The 20,158-nt window shown below is 45.3% G+C and overlaps 1 protein-coding gene and 1 pseudogene across 1 annotated transcript in view; one reads left to right on the plus strand and one right to left on the minus strand.

Annotated features, from left to right (window-relative positions):
• The window catches only part of Prtg (protogenin), a 108,886-nt gene that overhangs the window by 79,760 nt on the left and 8,968 nt on the right, over nt 1-20,158 (minus strand). The gene's annotated exons all lie outside the window — the stretch shown is intronic.
• On the plus strand, nt 5,264-6,677 carry LOC121465939 (annotated as a pseudogene).

Here is a 20,158-nt window from a genome sequence, read left to right on the forward strand (position 1 = left end):
TCTCAAAAAAACATAAACAAATAAAAACAAAAACCCAAGCTGGAGAAATGGCTCACTGGACACAGGTGCTTGTTACCAAACCTGATGCCCCGCAATGGGTCTCTGGAGCCCACACAGCTGAAGGAGCGTATCCCCAACAAGCTATCCTCCAACCTCCACACACACACCAGGTCACACGCGTGCTTCCCCACACACACAAGAAATGTTCAAAGAAATGTAAACGGTCTCTTAATCCTCCAGCATATCCTAAATTCGGAAGGGTAAGGAAGGAATGGATGTGGCAGGCTCTCTGGGGCCTCTGCTGGCATGTCCTCTGCCTTCCCACCTCCTGGCATCCTCCCAACGCATATGCCACAAAAGAACAAGTGTCATTGTTCCAACATCTGTCTCCTAAGGTTGCAAAGAGCCTAAGAACAAGGCACGGGGAGTGATTTTAATGGGTCTAGAGTCAGAGTGCTTTACATACAACTGTCCACCGTCCAGGGTCTGCTTGCAGGAGCCAGCTCACAATTCATGATGACAGCCGCGGTGCTTGGCAGGCATGAGAAGAGATGGCTTTTACACACCGAGCACGTGACCGAGCACTTTCAGCACCGTTCCGCTGCACGTGCAAGCTCTGGCACGGGCAAAGAAATGCTAGATCTGTACAAAATAAACTCAAGTACAGTAGAATATACCGGGACGGCAGACGGGACAGGTGAGAGGAAGGGTGCAGACTGTGGCGTGGTCACCAGTCTGAAGGACTTTGGACCAGCACGGAGCAAAGGACTCTCTCTCAGGTGACCAGTGTGAAGAAAGTGCACAGGTGTGAGGAGAGGACTCACGGCCCCGCCCCTCCCTGCTGGACTGAAGGACTCTGGAGGAGGGATGGTCATTGTCTTCAGTTGTCAGCCCTGTAGGCTCCAAGGTTAGCTCCAAACCCATGAAACCCACTGGACCACAGAACAAAACAAAATGACACGGACGTGGGAAGACTTCTGGGGAAGGGTGGACAGGAGTGGGGAGGGTGAGCATGAGAATGTAGTAATACATACGAAACTGACTAAAGAAAAAACAAGAACACATTTAATGAAAGGTATAAAAAATATTTGGTAGCTGTAAAAAAAAAAAACTGGGGAGAGGGTGTTGGGAAAATGACTCAGTGGGTAAAGTATTTGCTGTACAAGTATTCAGGCCTGAGTTGGGATCCCCAGCACCCCAGTAAAAAGCTAGGCAAGGTTACCTGCACAGACCTGTAACCCTAACACTGGGAGGTGAAGGCAGAACATTCTGGAGGCCTGCTGGACGGCAGTCTACACAAAACAGCCAGTTCAGCATGAGACCCTGTCTCAACAAATAGAGATTCATAAAGAAGACATTTGAAGTCAATCTCTGGCCTCTAAACACTGGCATCTGCATACTCAAACGCACGCACACACATATGACAAAGAAGGGTAGAGAGCAATAGAGGAAGCCACTCAATATTGCCCTCTGGCGTCCATCCACATGTACACAATACATGCCACGTACACACACAATCAACATGTACTTGTAGCACATACACCAAATATTGTATATTAACTGAAAGTAAATTTCAAAAAGATTCATGTCTTTTTTTATGGAAAAGATTTTTGTTTAATTTTTTATGACACTTTAACACTTTTTGAGGTTTTACTTATTTTTATGTGTATGAGTGTTTGCCTGAATACCGTGTGTGTATAGTACCTGCTGAGGCCAAGAAAGGACACTGGATCCCCTGGGATCAGAGTTAACAGACAGCTGTAAATTGCCCTGTGGAACCGAACCCAGGTCGTCTGGAAGAGCAGCCAGCGCTCTTAACCACGGCAGCACCCTCCAATCCCTCAACGCAGTTCTAAGGACAAAAGTCACGTAGTCAGTGGGACAACAGCACACAGGTTTTATTCTGTTTTCATTTGTTTTGAGACAAGGTCTCTCTGTAGCCCTGGTTGGCCTGTGATTTGCTCTGTAGACCAGTATGGTCTTGAACTCAGGGGTCCACCTGCAACTCCCCCCCCCAAATTCTAGAATCAAAGGTGTGTACCACTACACCCAGCACACACAGGTTTTAAAAGCTGACTCGTGGGCCAGCAAGGTAATTCAGTGGGTAAAGGTGCTTGTGTTCAAGACTAATAACAACACAGCTACTAACAGCACTCTAAAGACACGTGACAAACACACAAAACACAGCTGTGTTCTCCCCTATATACTCATCTGCTGATCGGTCAATAGATCTGCTCACCCATCTATCCTGTATCTTTAGGTATGTAGATCTAGAAAGAATCCACATAAGGATCTGTCTACAGAGTACATACAAGTAGCCTAATGCACACATGATAATTATCTCGAGGAGTACAAGAGGCCTAAATGAAAATTGTCTCTGTAGTAGCACACACACATACACTCATTAGACAAAGTTTATCTTGCCTGCTAGAAATGTATTCACGCTCCTGAGGAAGGAAGTCCGGATTTCAGTCCCTCCTGTGCAAACACTGAAGGAGCAGCCACCACTGCTGAGAAGCCCAGGAGTTGCGTCACATACGGTTTGTCAGTATACCTAAAGACTCGACCCCCCAGTGCCACCCACAAGGACACACTGTGGTGGAGGGAGACACAGTTCTGGTGACGCCATCTGTAGAGGCTGCCAACCCAGAGCTTCTTGCAGACTGAAGTCAGCCACTGGAATTCTAAGCCAATCTCCAGTCTCCCACACTCACTCCGACTCAGGTTCCACCAGGCCAGGCTTAACATTGTTGAAAATCTGGCTCACCAAAGAGGCTGACTGGCCACCAGCAAGCCCCAGAGAGCCACCTTCCTTCCTTCCTAGCACTGGGATTGCAAGTGCATGTCGCAACACCCAGCTTCTTATGTGGGTTCTAGGGGTCAAACCCAAGTCTTCTTCACAGATGGAGCCACTGCCTCAGCTTAAGACATGGACCTGAACAACTCAGCTACAGGCTTGTGGAACTTGTGTTTGACCAAGACTGCTGAGCATTCCCAGCAGTCCCTCCTGAGCAGAAGTACAGGCTCCTTAGCTGGCACTTGCTGCCTTCACCCTAAAGAGATCACCAGAAATTAGGGAGCAGTGGGAAGCAGGGCACCTTCTCAAACCATGAGGAGGCAGGGTTGGATATCTGACTCTCCGTGAGGAAGTTTGTCTTAATTAAAATTTAGGGAATGATTTGAAGACAAGACAAGCCACACAACTCAGTAAAACGAGAAAGAAGACAGAAGAGCATAGGGCGGGGCATAGGATGGTGCAGTGTGCAGAAATCACTTGCTCAAGACACAGATGGCCTCATTTCCATTCCCGGAGCGCACGTAAAGGGGAGAGGAGAAAACGCCACAAAGCTGTCCTCTGATCGTCATGAACATGCCCTTGCATATGCGTGTCACGCACACACACATGCGCGCATATACACCCACACTATACACGCATCAATTCTGAGGAGCAAAGATCCAATGTCTAGAATCCACATCAATGCCACGAGGGCACGGGGGTTCACACAGGAGTAGTTCCCATGCTCGGAGGCAGACAGGGAATCCCCAGAGCAGACTGGGTCTTATCAGCGAGCTCTAGGTTCAATTCCGAGAGCCTGCCTCAATGTGTAAGGAGGAAAGACCCTGACACCAGCCTTGGGCTTCTAGACTCACCCACACCCACACATGTGCTCACACACACGTGCCATGTGAACAAGCAGCACACCTGCACACATACCTCACACACAAGCATTTTCGATGAAAGTGACAGGTAAATAAGTCTTCTATAATCATAAAACTGTCATAACATGACCATTGGTGTGACAGCTTCCTTCCCTAGAGCTGGTAACGCAGTAACTGATCACTTTGCCTTCCAACCACTTTTTATTCCTGAGTTAAAAAAAACAAAACCCACCTCACATAATCAGTCTCCATATGGCACTCCCATAATCCAGACAGAATCCTGTTAGTTTGGCAGTAAAATCTGATCTCTCTTTGAAAGGCAGCCCCAAGTGGGATTTTCTTCTTCTCAGATTATCTGTCTCCCAGGAGCAGTGTGTGGCCACAGAGCGTAGGGCACATGCTAACGCATTTATCAAGTGATTATTCCTGGCCCCTCTGCTGGCAAAAACAAGCAGGAAACCGTATAGAAAAAAATATGCACAGTAAGCCACAGTAACCGGCTTCAAAGCTGTCGTCTTGTGTGGCTCCCGTGAATTCCGGGGGAAGAGAAAAAAGTCCTCTGGCTTTGTCCTTCCCAGACCACTGGCCTTCAGCAGTTTGCCAAGCGACTGCCTTCTACTGCCCGAGCGGAGAGATGCCTTTCTTAGGCCTTGTTGTTATTCCATAAAGAATTAGTTCTGCTTAATAGCTCAACTGTGCAGGAAGAGCATTCCACACAGTTTTACACAGTGCACTAGTCACAGACGGAAGACTCAAGAATGCATTAGAGCGCGGCCTTTGTAACCAAACCTGTGTCACTTAGCAACTTTGTCCATGTGGACATTCTAAATAAGAAAAATCGCAAACTCACCACAGAAGTATTTCTGGTTTGGACCGTTTTTGCTTTCAGAGATGGTTATTCTCAATGACTTTAAACACCTACTCAGGAGCTGCAATCCATTAAACCCTTTCTTGATAGATTTCACAGGGTTGTTCTCTATTTTTAGATAGATAGATAGATAGATAGATAATAGATAGATAGACAGACAGACAGACAGACAGACAGAGGAGAGATGGATGACTGGTGGGTGGATGGGTGAGTAGATGGACGGAAAAATGAATGGATAGATAATGGGTAGATAGGAACAGTTGATGGATTGACAGATGAATGGGTGGAGGATGAATGGGTAGATAAATAGTAAATGGCTGGGTAGGTAGTTGATAACTAGTAATGGATAGATGGCTGGATAGTTAGGTAGATAGATGGATGGGTAGATGGATAATGGATGGATGGATGGATGGATGAATGGATAGATGGATGGATGGATAGATGCATGGATGGATGGATGATAATATTGATAAATGGGTGGATGGATGATGGACTGATAAAAAGTTGGAGAAGAGATTATAGTGGATGGATGGATGGATGGATGGACGGACAGACGGATGGATGGACGGACAGGTGGATATATGATAGATGGACAGAATCCTGCCGTTTCACATATAACACAGTTTCCTCAGAGTATAAAACCTCTGGTTTTATTTTCTACTCCATATAACTAGATACCTGTCCTACAATATAACTTCAAAGTGTATTACATAAATTAAAAAGTTGATACCAGACATGACGGTGCACACCTTTAATTCCAGTGTGATGAAGGCAGAAGCATATTTCTGTGAGTTACAGGTCAGGTAGGGCTACTTAATGATATATATATGTGTGTGTGTGTATACATATATATGCATATATGACACACACATATATATGACAAATACACAAATGATTAAAAACAAGGTCTAGCTCTTTGAAATGGATGAACACAAACCCCACACTTTCCACGAGAAGTCACAGAAGTAGCTGCTGATGCTCTGGGTGGAGAGGTGTGGTCCAAATCCACAGCGAGAACACAATAAGGTTTTCCCATAAAGTAAACTGTCTTGAGCCACACACAGCGGACTATGCCTGCTGTGGAGAAGGGGCATTCCTGCTGCTATAGGCCAAGGAGAGCGAGAGAGAATAAGCCACATCTGTTCAGGCTGCATCTTAGATGCCAATCTGAGAGCTCTCAACTTGGGGTTTGTTAAAAACAAAACAACAGAGAGAGAGAGAGAGAGAGAGAGAGAGAGAGAGAGAGAGAGAGACCCTTGGACTGGCAGATACTACTGTGCCTCCACAGCTGGGAAACAAGAGAGCCATCAGAACCTGCCGACTTTTCAGTCTCTCCAAAGATGATGTCCACCAATATGCAGTAGAGCATTGGCTGCTCTTTCAGAGGACCTGGGTTCAATTCCCAGAATCCCACGGCAGCACACAACTGACCGTAACTCCAGTTCCAGGGGATCTGACACCATCACAGACATCCATGCAGGCAAAACACCAATGCACATAAAGCAAAAATAAGTTTATTATTAAAGAAAGAAAACTCTGAAACAAGACGGTAAGAACCGGGACCAAAGCACCCGAGATCAAAGGAATTGTCACTCCATATGTCAAGCAACACGGAAGCCAGCACACTGTTCTGAAGAAACAGCACAGTAAGAGATACAAGAAGAAAACTGCAAAACATGCCAAACTGTTGGCCAAGGAAGGAAGCCAAAGCAAAACCCCAAGAGTAGCCACTTGGCCATCGGTCGGCCTCGGTTCAGCACCTGCACCCTGTCTGTCCCCAGGGCCAACGTGGTCTTTGTGGACCTCTCTGGCCAGTGGATCCACGTGAGGGGCAGAGTTGGGGACAATGTTCTTCACCTGGCCCAGCGCCAGGGGTGGACCTGGAAGGGGCCTGCGAGGTCTCCCTGGCATGTTCCACCTGCCATGTGTATGTGAGTGAGACCCACCTGATCTCCTGCCTCCTCCCGAGGAGAGGGAGGACGATATGTTGGACATGGCCCCATTGCTCCAGGAGTACTCAAGACTGGGCTGCCAGACTGTGCTGACCCCTGAGCTGGATGGAGTCGAGTTTGCTCTTCCTAAGGTCACCAGGAACTTCTACGTGGATGGCCACATCCCCAAGCCCCACTGGAACAACCAGGGCCACTGAACTGAAAAGAAAAGCCATGCTTCCGGCCCCAGTGCACGGACTGGCCGGGAAGAGACCAGAGGCATTGCTGGGGACAGCCCTTGTCTGGGCCCTGAAGAGGTTGGGTTTCCATCTTGGGTGTGTCAGTCCACCAGGGAAAATCAAAGTATAAATTAGGGATGGACTCAAACCAGAGCTGCAATAAAAAAAAAAAGAAGAAAGAAAGAAAGAAAGAAAAGAAGAACAGAAAAAAAAAACCAATAGCAAATTGCCAAGCTCTCAGTGAAACATAGGCTGCCCTCACTGAGAGCTTGTCTTCGTTAGGGTTTCTATTGCATTGCTCTGATAAAACACCACAGAGGAAGGGGTTTATTTCAGTTTACACTTCCAGATATCTGTCCGTCACTGTGGGAAGTCAGGGTCTGTGACCTCCTTCCTTCAGACTCCTGTAGCTGGGATTATAGACATGAGCTATCATACCAATCTAGACGCAAGGCAATTTAACTTGAACAGAAAAAAAAGTTAAACACATATAAATATACAAAGAGACAGACATATATATGTATATATATATATATATATATATATATATCTGTGTGTGTGTGTGTATTACAGACGACCTGTTAAAAAGAATTAATTGACTTCTGAAAATTTGTCACAACAGGACAAATTCATTTAATACTATCATAGCTCTTTTTGTGAAAACATGTGTTTGTGTGTGTGTTTGTGTGTGTGGTATTTGCATATGTGCAGGTGCACCTGCTCATATATGCACATATGTGAGGTTCAAGGTTCACACCGGGTGTATCCTGTATGACTTCCACCTGCTGAACCTGGAGCTTACGGTTTCTGCAAGCTTGTTAGTCAGCCTGCTCAAAAGACCCCATCTCCTGCATGCTTGCACCACAGGCAGGCCTGTGTGCTTACCCAGCACTTTAGCCGGGTCCTGGGGATTGAACCCGGCCCCTCAGGCTTGCACAGTGAGTTGTTTATCAGCCGGGTCGTCGCTCCAGCCTCCTTTTTAGAGTTTTCTTTGCTAAAGTCGATGCAGTCTTTTGCTCAGAAACATTAAAGCAGAGGACCGTGGGCCACAGGCGCACAGAAAATGCCACGATGTGTTTAATAAGCCAAATCCCACAGTGTATAGCTTACAGGAGTGGAGTTAAAAAAATGCGAAGCTCCTATTTCACCTGCCACGGAGGGCCACAGTCACCTGTGCGGCGGAAGGTTAACTGGTCGGGTTTTCATGGTGTCGCTAGCAGTGGAGAGAGCCAAACAGCTTGACTGCTTCTTTGATGGCTTATAATTAACACCATACAAAAGATTTCATATTCAATGAAAGATGGAGGCTGAAAAGACCATAAAACCGACTTCCCTGATCAACAGCAAGACTGCCACACTGTACACAGATACATGTATCTTTATCAATATCATTCAAATCATGATAATTATACCCAGGTTTAGTCCTCACAGCCCCAGGACTGGTGTCTAAATGATTATGATGTTGATACAGATAAAATGGCATTCAGGACCAGCTGTGCATATAGCTGGGCTACCCAGCTTGGTGCCATGTACTTTTCATAGCTTCATGTAAATTGTTCATATGGCTTAATGAGACCTCATCTTCTGCCAAGCAAATGATCAACAATGGACCTGGCCATTCAGAGACATCCGGAAATATACCAACACTTTGGAGTCGGATATAACAGCAGTTTCTCAACCATTCTGTGATGGGCACTAAGTTAGAGGGCAGAGGACTGGGAAGCAGAATTTCCCACGGCTGCAGGCCAGTGGTAATCAGTTTATACTCTTGGGAGAGCATGGAGTGTGTTGCTCAAGAGAACAGAAGCGAAAGAATCATAAGAACAGGCAATGGCGACATGCTCAGTCGGCTAAGTGCTCACTGCACAAACATGAGGACCTAAGTTCGATCCCCAGCACCCAAGGAAAAGCCAGGCAAGGCAATGTCCCAGAGCTAAGAAAGTGGACACAGGAAGGCCGCTAGGGCTCACTAGCCAGCCCGTCTAGCTGAGTTAGGGAACTCCAGGGTCAGTGAGAGACCTTGTCTCAAAAGATAATGTAGACCTCCGGCTTTATCTCTCTCTGGCCTTCACACACAGACACGTGCACAACCCCACACCCATGTACACAAAGCCCTCCCCTGAAATAAAAATACAAAGTGTTAAGAACTGATGAAAATTCTCCGTGAATGGTATCCAGAAGGGGGCCCAAAGAAAGAAGAGGGTACAATGCAGTGATATGATTTCTAAAGGCCACAAAGACGGGTGGCACACAGAATCAAAATTTCACCTAGGGATCTCAGGGTTGACCCTTAGTTTGCATTCTGCTTGATGAATTAGTGCCTTACCATGACTAGTGTAAACCCCCAAAGAAAGGCAATCTGAATTTCCAGGTTAATCGGGTTATTTTGCATTTGCCTTCAAAGACAAGAACATTTCCCCGAGATAATCCCCCTGTGAGTTGATTGATTCACTGACTTTATAAACAGAGGCATTAAACTCTCAGGAACTCTGTTCATGGAAAGTTGCGAGCCCCCTTTCCTAAAAGCAAGAGCTCTGAGTTGACAGGGAACCAGAGGGCATCTCAAGCCTTTATAAGTGACCTCAGGCCCACACCAGGCCCACACAGGCCCTTCAGTGTTTGAAAAGGCAACAGGAAGTTCTTAATCCCCCTTCCCTTAGGAGGAGATAAAGGCCTTTGATTTGGGATCACAACATCCAGGGTCCAAAGGAGGATGGAGGATCCATCCTACAGCCCTGAGCATGGAAGGTCAGTGGGGAACAAACAGAACATCAGCTCCAACATGCAAGGGCTAACCCTTAAGCCAAAAGATCAGGGAGAGGTTCGGCCAGGAATGCAGGGGCTCCTCCTTGCTCTGCTGCTAATCACTAATTCCCAGGGCAGGAGAGCTAAAAGGGAGCCTTTGTGATGAGACGGGCAGATAACCACACACACACACACACACACACACACACACACACACGCACACACACACACATCGCCAGATAAAGATACAAAAGCTATCATGTAGATAAGACTATGCTGTAGCATTTTCTTTGAAACTCAGTTACCATACATAACTCAGTACTGAAAAATCAACAGATTCTCCAGAAAAAATTGTATATCAATTAGGACTGGGAAGACGGCTCAGTAATGAAGAGATTGTATTGTCTTTGTAGAGGACCTGAGTTCAGTTCACAGCATTCAATATTGGGTACCTCACAACTGGCTGTAACTCCAGCTCCAGGAGATCTGACACCCTCTTCTGGACTCTGTGGGGACCTGCACTCACACATGCACATACCCATACATATATATATATATATATATATATATATATATATATATAATTAAAAAATAGAAGTCCAGGCGGTGGTGGGGCACACCTTTAATTCCAGTGCTTGGGAGGGAGAGGCAGGCAGAGCTCTGTGATTTGAAGGCCAGCCTGGACTACAGAGTGAGTTCCAGACAGCCAGGGTGGTTACACGAAGAAACCCTGTACTGTGGAATAATCCTTTTGTACAATGTAAGGATTTGTCACTCAAATTAGTTTAATAAAAAGCTGATTGGCTGAGAACTAGGATTTTCAAGGCAGAGAGGATGATGGGAAGAAGAAGGGCAGAGTCAGGGGATGCCAGCCAGATGCCCATGAAGCAGATTGTGTAGAAAAGAAGGTAACGAGCCATGAGCAACATGGCAGAGGGTAGATAAGAAATATGGGTTAATTTAAATGTAAGAGCTAGTAACAAGCCTGAGCTATCAGCCGAGCATTTATAATTAATATTAAGTCTCTGTGTTGGTTATTTGGAAAGCAGCTTGCTGGACAGAAACTTCTGCCTACAAACCCTGTCTGAAAAATGAAACAAAAACAAACAAACAAATAAATAAATCTAAAAATGTTTAATTAATCATAATATCCCATTGTTTTGTTACTCAAAACTAAGTTTTCTGTAATACACCATTTAAGTGTTTAAGAACAGCAGAGCAATTCCTCTACCAGGTATAGAACTATTTCCTTACATACCTAACCCCTAAGACTCAAAAGGAAGTTAGCCTTTAGCTGGCTGGGGGCAGAAGTGGGAGGTAACTACAGAGGTTTCAAAACACAAAAAGGACTTTAACAGGATTTTGTAGTAACTTCACAGCATGGAAGCTATCTTGAAGTCAGGTTCTAAGAAGCTCTGACCTCCAATAACACAATTCAATCTTTTTTTTTCCCTAAATAATCTACATGGGCCTTGGGCAGGTGGTAAGCACTGTTAAAATTTGTTTTAAAAAAAATTCACTGCTAGTGTCAGCCACGACTGCTTCAAACAGTTCATATAAAATTTTTGCTATCATAAGCACTAGTGAACTCTAGATGACCTTGCAAATATTTCTGCCCAAGTCAGAGAGAAAACTCACCCCCTAGTGACAGGCCCAACAGAGACTGCTGTGACTGGCACACAGGGGGCAATGCTGTGATTGGTGTAAACACAAACCCTCATTTGCATAAGAGGTTTGCTAAGACCGGCGCAAATCCCTTCCATTGGGCTGCACAAGCAGGATATTTGGCTCTCTTGGTAAGATAGCTGCCTCTCTGACGCTGCGACATTAGGCTCAATAAAAGGCATCTCTCAGCTGGTCTCCTCTCTCATACTTTGGGAGAGTGGGCTGGGCTAGAAGTGTGAAGGAAACAGTAGCAGTGGCAGAGACCATGAGCAGCTAGAAGCGGCTGCTGCAGGTGGCTGCCACCCAGGCAGAGCTGCGGAGTGCTGCCAGGGTGCTGGGTGGCAGCAGTGGGAGAGTTCAGTCACCAAAGCCTTGACAAGTGGCAGAGTCGGCGCTTGGTGGTAGAAGATGGAGGGAGAGCCACAGACAACCAGCCAGTAGCAACAGACGGGGAATTCTGATTCCTAGGCCTACACAAGAGCTGAAACGCTTGCACAATTAAGGGCCTTGGGAGGAAGGAAAAACCATGAACGAACGAGGAAGGAAGAAGAGGATAGAAAGAGGAAGGAAAGGGAAAGAAAAGAGGAGAAGGGGGAAAGGAAGGAGGAGGAAGAGAAAGGGAGGAAGAAGGAGGAGGAGGAGTAAGCAGAGAAAGTCCAATGAGCGTTGGGTCAGAGGAGGGCGGCAATGATGGCTACAGGCCTTCGCCTTTCTTTTCTATGCATATTAGGTTTTTAGACAGCTCTCACCGTGCTGACCACTGTGGTTCTGAATTCACGACCTCCACTAAACCAGCTAGCAGTCACATCTTAGTTATGAGAATTTCTTATGAGTCACCACGGAGTACAGAAGCATCATTTTACAGAAAGATACGTAACAGAAGTATATACACATATGCACAACTGAGGACCATGGACACAGACCTGTTGCCACAACACTCAAAGGCAACTAAAATTCACACACACACACACACACACACGCGCGCGGCAAACACAACTGCTCACTCTCTGATGGACTTTCCCGCCTGACATCATTAGATACAAACTGGTATAGTGGCTGTGGTAAAACTCAACCAAACTAAAACCAATGGCTGTAGCTATTGGATAGCCAATATTTTGAAGAGCAGAAACTTGGGGTGGTGGGGGGTACAGGAGGTGGTGTTGGCAAGTAAGGGGAGTTGCCACCACATCGAGTGACCTCAGGTCTCCAGAACTCACATGGTGGAAGCAGAGACCTGAGTCCTCAAAGGTGTCCCCTGCCTTCCACAAATCCACTGTGACACCACACACACACACACACACACACACACACACACACACACGATTTTTTAATCCTTTTTTTAAATGTAGAAAACCCAGCCACTGAAACAACATAAATTACATGATATGCAGATCAACGTCCAGCTTCCTACCCCTTTCCCATTCCGGCCCATGTCACAGATATTTGGCTTTTATAGGAAAATAGAAAAATGAACATGTATGTCTAACATAGGTTACATGTTCTAATTTATTCTAAGCAGAGTGCTTTAAATAAAATTTGACAATACAGATAAAAATCACATTTGACACAGGCTAGCGCACTCTAATGGACTATTTCCCATCCAAAGTTTTTTTGTTGTTGTTTTTTCAAAATCCAAAAGAAGCGTACATTATCTCTTCCTGGGTTCTTCTGGTCCTCAACCATTCTGAGATGCCTTAGAAGAAAAAGGCTCTCTCCTGCTGATTTATGAGATTTATCAGCAATTCTATGCAAGACAGAAGAGGCAAAAGGTCCAGGGCGCAGTTGCCGGGATCAGCAACTGAAAGCTCCCATTCTCCCAAAGAAAGAAAGTTACGACCTTTGACATCCTGCTAAGGTGTCAAAGCAACTGCTCATAAATGTGCATCAAGAACGGAGCAGAAATCAATCATTCCATTTAATCTCATCAGTTACTGCGGAGTGGGACACAATGCGCCTCCGCAGCCACACACGGTTCGGTCGCTTCGCGGCACCCATGCAGTTTTGTTAAGTTTGTTTTCCTTGTGTTACTCCCCCACGCACCCCCACCAAGACAGGGTTTCTCTGTGTAACAGCCCTGGCTGTCCTGCAACTTATTTTGTAGACCAGGCTGGCCTCAAACTCCCAGAGATCTGCCTGCCTCTGCCTCCCAAGTGCTGGGATTAAAGGCGTGCACTGCCACCACCCTCAACTGAATTACATTTTTTTTTAAAGGCAAAATTCCACCATCACCGATGAAGACCATCCAACCATTTAAAGTTAAAGCATTTCCCATTATCTTCTCTCTGAAATAAAACTTGGAAAAAATTATGCAAATTTTTAATAAATTGTTTTCACTGGATCTTCTTATGTGTAACGGGGCAACTATAACAATACGTCTCTCATGACGAAACTTCTCATAAACAATTTCACAAACAGAAAACTGGATTTATAGACAAACACCTTCACACTGAAATCTTTGGGGTAGAGGCTTTTTTTCAAAATTTTATTATTTTATGTATTATGTGCACTTTGTGGGCATGGAAGTCTGTACCCACAGAAGCTGGAGGGGGACATTGGATCACCCGGAACCGGATTTTCAGGTTGGTGTGAACTGCCATGTTGGTGCTAGGAACCAACCAGATCTTTGGAAGGAGTAGCCAGTGCTCCTAACACAGCCATCTCTGGAGGCCTGGGGTAGAGTCAGCATCAACCGCCTCTTGGATACAAACAAACGCCCTCCCAGGGCTACAGCTTGGCTGGCCTCTGTTGCTTATTGAAACACAGTAATTGAATGGCTCAAAAAAAAATCACAGTACCCAAACCAGGAGTTAAGAGATTTTTTCACTGTGCACTTTGATTTTACTTTACTATTTCAAATGTTTCGGTGTAAAAGAGAAACTGTTGCAGTTGCTGTACCGAAACACCTTTTGTTTTTTTTTTTTTTTTGTTTTTGTTTTTCGAGACAGGGTTTCTCTGTGGTTTTGGAGCCTGTCCTGGAACTAGCTCTTGTAGACCAGGCTGGTCTCGAACTCACAGAGATCCGCCTGCCTCTGCCTCCCGAGTGCTGGGATTAAAGGCGTGCGCCACCACCGCCCGGCTCCGAAACACCTTTTGGAGGCCCTTACCAGTACACAAAAGGAAGGCTGGGCTTGAAACTCAAAGGTCCAGTATTTGCCTAGCATGCATGCCACCCTGGGTCCCCTGCCCCCAGGACAAGAAAAGTAAGCAATGGCCAAGTGGTGGTGGTGGTGGTGGTGGTGGCCCACGCTTTAAATCCCAGCACTTGGGAGGCAGAGACACTAATTTTAAATAGCATGTCCCCCCAGGCAGAACTGTATAGCATTCATGCATATAAAATATAATGTCAGTCTAACCATGCACATGACATTAACTAAGTTTCTGACAATTATTTTGACACTGCTGGAATGGTCAAGAAGCATCAAAAGTGGGGCAATACTGTGGTTACTGCCCAGCCAGGAGCTCCCATTTTAGCCCATAAGTGTTTGTCTAAAAAAACACATTAGATACTAATTTACTAAATCATAGCTTACTATTGTCTTTAAAAACAGTACCAAGACAGGGCTGAGGCATTGCTTGCCACACCAGCATAGAGACTGGAGCTCAAACCCTCAGGACCTATGAAGAAGCCCGCTGTGGCCATAAGCACCTGTAATTTCAGGACCCAAGTGCACACATCTCGTTTGACTCCCAGACACTTTCAGGACAACTCACGCCAGACACCTAAAACTAACATTTCACGACCTTGCTGCTGTATTCTCTGTCTCAGCTGATGGCAACTGCACTTACCAGGTCATGCAGATCAGAAACATTATCGGGGCCAGGTCCTAGTTTGCTTTCCATGACTCTGATAAAACACTGACAAAAAACAACTTGAGCCAGGCAGGGGTAGCGCTCGGGAGGCAGAGGCAGACTGAGTTCTAAGGCCAGCCTGGTCTACAAGTGACAAGACAGCCAGCGCTACACAGAGAAAGAAAGAAAGAAAGAAAGAAAGAAAGAAAGAAAGAAAGAAAGGAAGGAAGGAAGGAAGGAAGGGAGAATAAATACACACATACAAAACACATAAGTTAAATAAATAAATAAAGCAAACAAATAAGTTTGAGAAGGAAAAGTTTTATTTCATCTTCCAACTCGCAGGGCTCTATCACGGAGGGAAGTCAGGGAAGGAATTCAAGGAAGAAACCAAAGCAGAGGCCATGGAGGAGTACTGCTGATTTGCTTGCTCCTCGTGGTTTGCTCAGCTGGATTTCTTACTAAACTCAGGACCACCTGACTAGGGATGGCAGCGCCCTGAGTGGACAGGGTCCTCCCGCATTAATCATTAATCAATTTCTCTACTGAGGTTCCCTCTTTCCAGGTAACTCTAAATCGACGAAAACTTGTCATCTGCACACTATGCTGGAGCAAGATTTAGAGTTCAGATCCTCAGCACTGCAGAAATGTTGGGCAAGGGTGGCCGTCTACCTGGAACCCCAGTGCTTGGGAGGCCGAGTCAGGGGATCCCCCATGCACACTGGCTAGCTACACCACCTGAACCACAAGCTCTGACTTCAGTGAGAGACCCTGCCTCAGATAAAATGAAGATCAATGAAGAAAGCACTCAGGACCTTTTTGTTGTTATTCATTTCAGTTTGTTTTCCCCCAGACAGACAAACGGAAGCCAAGGAAGCCTGTCACTGGTGTTCTACAGGAAGTGCTACAGGGAGTCTGACAGATTGAAAAGGAAGGACAAAGAACAGCTCTCAAACACATAAGCGTCACACCTACTTTTCACTCAAGGTTTATTTTGTTCTTATTTATGTGAACATGTGTGTCTGTGTCCATGTATGCACACCTGTGTAGGATCTGGCGGCGGCCAGATGAGGGGGTCAAAACACTCTGGAGCTGGAGTTACAGGTCTCGGGCTGGGAACAAAACTGGGGTCCTCTGGAAGAGCAGGGGGAGCTAACCACTGTGCTCTCTCTCCAACCCGGCAGTTTTCATCTAAACCTCTGGGTTTAATCCTACTTACTGTAAATGATTATTTTATTACTTGATTTAGGATGTGTGTGCAAGCTCAGATGGGAGGCCCTGCCTCGATTTATAAGTTGGAGAATGATCAAAAGTACTTGATACAAACTCTGGCCTCCATACCACAAATACATACAGAATAAAAGAGGGATCTTTAATTTCAGGGTCAATTTTGTTACATTCACTTTTCTATAGTGTTGATTGGATAATAACTACTTGAATATGAAAAGACCTATTTCCACACAAGGAGACAAAACATTTGTACATAATATAAAATAAAAATTAAAAATCAAAGCCAGGCAGTGGTGGTGCACACCTTAATTCCAGCACTTGAGAGACAGAAGCAAGCAGATCTCTGTGAGTTCGAGGCCAGCCTGGTCTACAAAGTGAGTTTCAGGACAGCAGAGCTAAACAGTGAAACCCTGTCTCAAAAAACAAACAAACAAAAATATTTAAGAAATCATACCCTGTCACTGATGCTATTCAGATAGCTTCAAAAACACCTTTGGCGATCACACAGCTTTAGTCAAAGTAGTCCCTGAACTAAAATTCTTTTAAAGACATTGTGACTAACTGGGTTGATGAGACGGCACAGCGGGTAACGACACTTGCTGCCACACCCGAAGACCTGAGTTCAACCCCAGGACCCACAGGGTGAAACAAGAGGACCAACTCCTGCAAATCACATGTGGCCTCCACTAGGATATACACATGCCTTAACACACAAGCACAAGCAATAATGAATAAATGTCAGCAAAAGTTGTTTTTTTTTTAATTGCTAAGTTAGAACATGAATGTGAATTTCTGGGAACATAGAAAACTCAGTGGGTAAATGTACCTGCTGCCCAGCCCAGCAACCTGATCTGTAGCTGGGGCCCACGTGATGGAAGGAGAGAACTGATTCCTACAACTTGTCCTGTGCTCTGACCTCCACAGGTGCGCTGTGGGACACTCATCCACCCCCCCCACACACACACGCACACACGCATGTGCGTGCACACACACACAATTTTGTTTGTTGGTTTGTTTTAGTTTTTGGAGACAGAGTTTCTCTGTAGTCCTGGCTGTCATGGAACTCGCGCTGTAGACCAGGCTGGCCTCGAACTCAGAGATCTGCCTGCCTCTGCCTCCGAGAGCTGGGATGAAAGGCGTGGGCTAACAAATTTTTACCATTCTATTTATTCAGGAAACAGTAACTGGTTAAAAACCTCTCAAGAAAAGCTGTGCGACCCCCTCTTTTCAATTTTTCTGAGATAAGGCTTCTCTGCATTATAGCCCCAAGCTGTATCTTTCTAGACCAGGCTGGCCCAAACTCCTACAGGTCCAGCTGCCTCTGCCTCCTCAGTGCTGGGATTGAATGCATGTACCACCACAGCTAGCATATTTTTTTTAATGCTGACATCAAAGCATTTTTTTTCCTATTCCAAATCCACTTAGAGGTCAGTATTTTAATCTGAATTACTTAAAACCTCATCAAAGAGACTCACACTAATTCAGACTGAAAGCTGGGGGAAATTAAACCTTACCATATTAATAGACGCTAAGGGCAGCAGGGTCATCTGTTCTACACAAAGGTGTTAGTAAAGCTCTCAAGAGAAAATCTTAACTATATTTTTAAAATGCTGAATTGATATACATCAGAATTTACCATTAATATTTATAAAACTGTATCTCACATGTGCAAACTTTCAAAGACACATAGCAGTATAGAACTGAACAGTTCTAGAATCTTAAAAATAGGGGTGGAGCGATAACTGACTTGTGGTTGAGAGCACTTGAGGACCTGGGCAATTCACAACTGCCTACAACAGTTCCAGAGGCTCTAACACCCCCATCTGGCCACTATGGGAACTGCATGCATATGGGACATATACATACACACAGGCAAACCTCATGCACATAAAATAAAAATAAATCATTAAAAAAAAATACTTAGTCCTAGCCAAGCTGGAACTAAGAGATGTTGGTTGACAAAGTGAATTCTTGCTTTGGAGAAAGTCCAGGGTTTAATCCCTAGTACCACATAAATAAAAATAAATAAATAAAGCACAAGTATCTAAATTATCTGTATTTGGCTTTAAGCCTCCCATAAACAAAATACAAAATGGTGCATTAAATACTAGCCAATACTATCAAGTAATTTTAATATTCTTCTCAGGGACTTAAATGGTTCTAGTATAATGGGGTTGAACAAAATCTTATTGAGAAGAGAAGAGAGGAGAGGGAGGGGGAGAGGAGACCAGGCACAGGGAATAAAGTGTCTGTCGCACAAGTATGAGGACCCAAGTTCGGATCTCTCAGCCTCACATAAAAGCCAGGTATAAGAGCATGCAGTGTAACCCCAGAACCAGGGAGACACAGGCAGAGGGTCTCTGGGGCTCACTGGCTAACTGACTACTGAGTTAACAAGCTTCAGGTTCAAGGAGTTTTCCTGTCTCTAAAAACAGGTAGAAAGAGGCTAAAGAACACACTAGATAATTGACCTCTGGCTCTACAAGTACACACAAACACATGTATCCACAAGCATACCCATGAACATGTACACACACACACACACACACACACACACACATTCCCACTCTCACAAACAACATCTTGAGAAAGATGAAGACAGAAATCTACCAGATTCCTTTCCTGTCACTAATAAGTAATCTAAAACAAATATTTTAAAAACAACCACTTGAAATTTTGTCTGCAAACTTCCTTGTGGGCTGGTACACACCAGTCAAGCCCAGTGCCTTCCCCTTTACTTGATCCTGGGACCCTGGGGATGTGCTACCATCCACACCAGACCGTGGTGGCACATGCCTTTAACCTCAAACTCGGTTTTGAGGCAGGTGCATCTTTGTATTTCAGACCAGCCAGTTCTACAGAGCTGTCACAGGACAGACAGCGCTACACAGAGAACCCTGTTTTGGGGAGGCAGGAGGGTGCTACCCTCCTGGTATCATTTATGAGCAGAAGTTTAAAGGCTTCTGCTCAAAACCAGAGGAGGGGACTGCAGATTTACATGGAGACTTGTGTTCACCATTAGCCCACATGCTACCGCACAGCCAATGTTCTGTGGCCTGTCAGTGCCGCAGAGTGTGCAGAACACCCCAATACACTCTCTAGGGTAGAAGTTTCCTGCCATCCACAGAAGTATCAGTGGTCCTCAAACAGGAGTGTCTGGGTTTTTCCGGTTGTCACAGAGGACCTGGGAAGCCCAAAAGGCCAGGGATGCTGGAACACAACATGGGCGGCATCAGATGACACCATAGGGAGGCATTTTCTGGCCCAAATTTTGAACTACTCCAAAGCTTAGGAACTCTGAGAATGTCACCCACAACCAGAAATACCTTTATAAACAGTTTCCTGAGGTCTGGGGGATATTGGTAGCACAGAAGAAATGTTTCTGAGTTTTACTACGATTTGAGTACCATGAAAAATTACAGAACAAATGCCAACAAGATGATTCAGCAGACTAAAAGGTCTTCCACCAAGCCTGAGGACCTGAGTTCAATCCCAGGCCCCACAGAGTGAAAGGAGACAACATATGTGCACACGAATGCACACACACACATACACATATGCACACACATCTAAATGAAGCTACAACAATTTTTAATTAAAAATCATAAAACAGTAAGAAGGCTTATCCTTAGGAGAATTTTTGCAAAAGAATATGACTTATCTCACGCAGTCCTTATGGGGCTGGGAAGAGAGCACACCAGTCAAGTATGCACTGATCAAGTATGAGGTCATGAGTTTGATCCCCAAACTTACAAAGAAAGCCAGGCCTAGAGACACACACTTGTAATCCCAACACCAAAGAGGCAGAGAGACAGATCCTTGGATCTCACTGACCAGCCAGCCCAGCCTTGTCGCAGCAAACTCCAGGACGATGAGAGACTTTGTTCTTAAAGGGACAGACAGCACCTGAGAACGACACTTCTAGCCTATACAGGCATGCTAATCCATATATATATGTGTACACACACACACACACACACACACACACACCACACACACACACCACACACACACACCACACACACACACAC

This window comes from Microtus oregoni, unplaced genomic scaffold (genome assembly GCF_018167655.1).
Source record: "Microtus oregoni isolate MIOR12 unplaced genomic scaffold, Mior012 000032F_ref0000030, whole genome shotgun sequence".
Classification (NCBI taxonomy): domain Eukaryota; kingdom Metazoa; phylum Chordata; class Mammalia; order Rodentia; family Cricetidae; genus Microtus; species Microtus oregoni.